Here is a 5,489-nt window from a genome sequence, read left to right on the forward strand (position 1 = left end):
AAACAGTAAAAGATGCTTCTTCCATCAAGAAATTCTCAAATACTAAACCTCTGAGAAAAAGATAACCCGGCCAGATGGGACAGATCCAAGGCACTGGGGAATGTGTCTAGAACACCGAACATAACATGAGGTTCATTGGCCAAGTTAACACTCATACACTTAACATTCTCAGATTAAAAACAATAGTAATAAAGAGGAGAAGGAGGAAAGGATGGAGTAGAAGGAAAAGAATCAGAAGAATTCTGTCTTAGAATAGACTCAAGCCATTGGCATTTTTTTTTGTTCCCAGAGTTTAACCCATCAGAGAGCCCTGTGCCTTGCTTGCTCCGTGATTTTGACAAATTCTCCTCTCTAAGCCCTCACATCTAAGATAATGGGGCTCACCTCCTAGGACTTGGGCAGGCTAAATGCGATAATGTTTGTAAAGTAAGTGCTGCTAAATATCGCTACTAATTTTATCATCCTCATCTTTACCCTCATGAATTCTAAGATCCTTGCTCTGCTGGGAGCGCTTTTCTCCTTGGCCACCACACAGACCATGCCTATTCTGTACACCTTTGATACCTGCAAACCTTAGCCTCTTAGCCAAATCATTCTGCCCATCCTGGAATCTCTCCATATAATTCTTATTTGAATGATCTTTCACCTTTCTAATGTCCCCTGACTTGTATACCTCATCTTGGAAACTTCATTTTATTTTCTTATATACAGTGTTAAGTCTTGTTTATAACATTTGGCTCATGGGTCCCTACTCGATTAGAGCAAATAGCGGCGCTTAATATATGTCTTGTTTTTAATGTGCGTTAACTCTAAAATTGAAGTGCAAGGAACAAAATGTTCAAACATGACAAAAGGAACACTACAATTGAAAATATATTTAACTAGAATTACCAGAGAATAAAGAATTTTGATGAATTGTATTTCTGATTAGGCAGGAAAGATTTGTTCCAAAGCTTTCTATAAAGACTTTAAAAATATATTAGCACAGGGCTTCCCTGGTGGCGTAGTGGTTGAGAATCCACCTGCCAATGCAGGGGACACGGGTTCGTGCCCCGGTCCGGGAAGATCCCACATGCCGCAGAGTGGCTGGGCCCGTGAGCCATGGCCGCTGATCCTGTGCGTCCGGAGCCTGTGCTTCGCAATGGGAGAGGCCACAACAGTGAGAGGCCCGCATACTGGAAAAAAAAAAAAAAAAGTATATATATATATATATATAAGCACAAAATTTCCCATCTCAGTTAAGGACACTGTGATGACTATAACAACACTTACGTGATAAGTGGGGACTTTAGCAAGTATCTGGCCACAATGCTAAACAATTATAAATACAGAACAGATAAAGATGGAAAAGATATTAGAGACTAAGCTAAGTACATTCTAACTTTTAGAGTTAAATTTTTTGGCATTTTTGGAGAGAGGGGTAGAAGTGATTTGCTGGAATAGAGAAGGGATGGTTGATTAAGGTTTACTATTAGGTGGAATCAGAAAAAAAAGAGGTTTTGCTACATACATACAGATCAAGAGGTTGCAAAGTTTATTTATTGTTAAAACTAATGAAAGGCATGGATTGGAGGAAAGACTTCATTTGTTTTTCTCTGAGTCCCTTTGAGCACCTGGATAGAACTTGAATTGAAAAGGTTACACCACTGAGAAAAAAGAGCTCCGAGTTGAGTTCTGGGTTCCAGCACTTCCTAGCCACAAGACCTGGAGGAAAAATCTGACCTCACTTCCCCTCATATTTTCTCACCTATAGAGTGAGGGGTTCTAGTACTATGTGACAACCAAGATCTTCATCAAGACAATCTTTTGAGATGGTCTTGCAAAATTAAATACACTTTTATTGAGCATTTATTATGTGGAAAGCATCATGTTATCTTACAGGGTACAGAAGCACTGAAATAGTACCTGCCCTCAAAAAATACCTACCTCAGGAGCCAGTGTATATAACTTTGGAAGGTCTTCAAGTCATAAACAGTTTCCTTTAGAAGTGGCCATCCCTCTGACATAAGTGTGTTGAGGAACAGAAACAGGACTCTTGCCTGGATTAACGGGCCCAAGTGCCTGTGATGGTTTCAAACAGTGACTATTTCCTTCCCTTCTATGAGGCAAACCACACATTTGCTGTGGACTCCTATAAGCAGTTGGAAAGCAAAGAATTAATCTATATTTGATTAAGAATAACAGAATAATTGCTGATAATAATCATGATAATGAGAACAGTAACAAAAAGGAACCCACCTGTGAGTTATTTCAATTCGCATAGAGATTTAAACTAAAAATCATCTCAGAAGCTAAGCATAGAGTAATGTATTTTGGATATTCTTTAGACAGAGTGGTGAACTGTTAATCTAACCATCTAGACACAGATCTGGGAAGATACATGTGGGAAGTAAAAACTAAATATATAAAAATTGAGCCTTTTTTTCTTTTAACTGATGTTTTGCCAGTATGTTACGGCCTTCATCAGAGAATGCAAACACAAACTTTAGTTTGGACATCAAAGCATTTTTCAGTTCTAGCATAGGTAATGAAATAAATGTGTAAAGTCACAGATCCAGGGGCTGTTTTGTGTAGCTGATTGTTTTATCACAACATTTTTAAAAAATGGTAGCTTTCCATATTAAACTTTAATACCTAGAAAAAGTTTGAAAAGTCATCAAGAGATTGACTTGCAAACAAAGACAAGATACTAGCTAGTGCTGAGCATGGCTTATTTAGAATAAGTTCCACTGGATTAATCTGATCTCTTTAGACAGAGTGACATACCTGACAGATGATGGGCTGTGGGTGTTTGAGAAAAGGGAACAAAGATAAAATATACAAGGAGATGTCAATGACTAAGGTACATTTAAAACCAGATTCATGTTAGTTTATTCCAGACACAGGAACACATACTACTTTTCAAAATAATTCTCTCTATTCTCCTTTGAGGCTCAGTTGTCTCATCTATAAAATATGAGGGATGGATTGGATGAGTATTTTTGAACTGCATGTCATGGCCTTTTTGAGGGTCATGAGATTAACCTAGCATGTAACAACTAGAAATTTTAAAAACACGAAGTAGAATAAATCAAAACAGAAACCATCAGAGTCAGCTGCATGCAGTAATGGTAAGTACGCGTCTGTATAACTTTTGTTTCACCTGTACACTGTGTGTGTATGTGCTTTAAGTGGAATATAATATAAAATATATTTCTCATTGTGGGTTGCATGCCATATACATGGTGCTTAAGAGAAATTAGAAATAATACATCTTTGTATATTAGATTTTTAAAACTCAGCCCTGTGTGGGCTTCAACCCTATTGGAACTCCATCATAAAATAGGAGCTTACAGGGCTACCCTTCTCACCTTCCTTCTGAAGAAATGGATCAATTTTTTTCTTCTCCTCCTCCTTTTAACCTCTTCTTCCCCCTTCCACTTCCCTTTTTTCTCCACCCCTCCCCATCCTTCTTCTTTTCGACCCCAATTATTTTTATGTCATTTATTAAGAGGTTATCCGTAATATGTATGTAAGTCATGAAACATAGTAATAAAATAAACCCATCATCAATTGAAGAGCAAGAAAGAACGTTATTGACACCAAAGGTGCTGCCCCGTTCAATCCTAACCACCTCTTCCCCCGCAAGGTATCCAGTAGCCTGAATTTCTTATTTGTTACTTCTTTATCTCTTCTTGCCTATTTTATTATGTATATGTGTCCCTAAACAATATTTTGTGCTTTGATTTGTAATGACCTTTATAAAAGTGGTACTGGTATGATGCAGCTTTTTGAAACCTGATTTTCGTCACTCAAGTGTGTTTGACAATTCACGTGTGCAGCTAGAGTTCATCCATTTCTAATGCTGTATAACATTCCATTCTATGACCACACCACCATCCTCTTCCCAGTGAGCTGCTGTCTCCTGGTGCTCATAGCCAGAATTTCTTGAACAGTGGTGCTTCACAGTCATTTTCACATCGCGGTACCGTCAGACCCTGCGCTGACCTGACACAGGCGGGAGGACTGCCGCTGTCCCAGCCGTGCTCAGCGGTCCCAACAGCACATCTGTGACTTCTCCTTGACACATCAGTCTTTGACTACACGCAGGACAAAACCTCTGCTGTTGTGTATACCTTGTCTAAGCCAAGGATTGCCAGGTCTTCAAGTATGGGACTGTTGATTTCATAGTGCGGTTTTTCAAAGTAGTCATGTCTGGACTGGATAGCAAAAATATGTCTGTTGTGCCACATCCTCACTGTAGTTGATATTATTATTCTTAACTTTTGCCAGTTTAATATGGATATGAATTATGTCTCATGGTCTTATTTTGTATTACTAATGATTTTGAGCTTTTTTTCCACATAATATTTGCCTTATGTACTTCTTCTTTGCGACATGCCTGTTCAAATATTTTATCCATTTTTAATTTGGATGACTTTTTTCTTACTGACTTGGGAAAGTTTTTTATTTATTCGTGTTATCAGTATGTTGTTGGTTATTTGTTGTCTTAGTCAGCTTAGGTTGCCATAACAAAATTCCATAGACTGGATCAAATAACAGAAAATTATTTCTCACAGTTTTGGAGGCTGAAAGTCTGAGATCATTGTGCAGCATGGTCAGTTTCTGGTGAGAGGTCTCTTCCTGGCTTGCAGACAGCCACCTTCCCATTTTATCTGAGAGAAAGAGAGATAGATAGATAGATAGATAGATAGATAGAGAGAGAGAGAGAGAGAGAGGGCCTCACTGGTATGTCTTCTTATAAGGGCACTAATCCCATTATGAAGGCCCCACCCCCATGATCTCATCTAACCCTAATTACCTCCCAAAGGCTCCAACTCCAAATACCATCACAGGGGAAGTCAGAGCTTCAATACATGAATTTGGAGGAGAAAAAATTCAGTTCATAGCATACATATTATAAATACTCCAAGTTTGTGGTTTTTCTTTTCACTTTTGTTATGGTGCTTTTTGATGAAAAAAGAAAAATAGGCTCACAAATCTTGTTTTATAGCAACAAAAGTGTTGTATTATATATTCTTCTATTAAAGTTTTGTCTTTACTAATTTAGTTTTAATCCATCTGGAATTTGTTTTTGTGAACAAGCTGAGGTACAGATTCAATTTCAATAATTAACAGTCTAAGTACCATTTACTGTATGGTCCATATTTCTCCAGTGAGCTGCTATGGCACCTGTGTCATAGTGATCGTTTATGGCAAACTCTGTAAGGTTTCCATGTATGTGTGGATTTATCTCTGAGTTCCCTATTCTGTTTCATTGATCAATTTGATTATCCCTGTGCCAGTACACTGTCCAAGATACTATATATTTATAATATATCTTGATATATGGAAGGGCAAAATCCTCTAGGTTGTTATTCTTCTTCAGAAGGATCTTGACAATTCTTGGACCTTTGTCTTACATGTAAATTTTAGAATCACTTTATTAAGTTCCATTTGGAATTTGTTTTTGCAAATTGAATAAACTATAGTTAAAATTGAGAATAACT

This window comes from Physeter macrocephalus, chromosome 4 (genome assembly GCF_002837175.3).
Source record: "Physeter macrocephalus isolate SW-GA chromosome 4, ASM283717v5, whole genome shotgun sequence".
NCBI lineage: Eukaryota > Metazoa > Chordata > Mammalia > Artiodactyla > Physeteridae > Physeter > Physeter macrocephalus.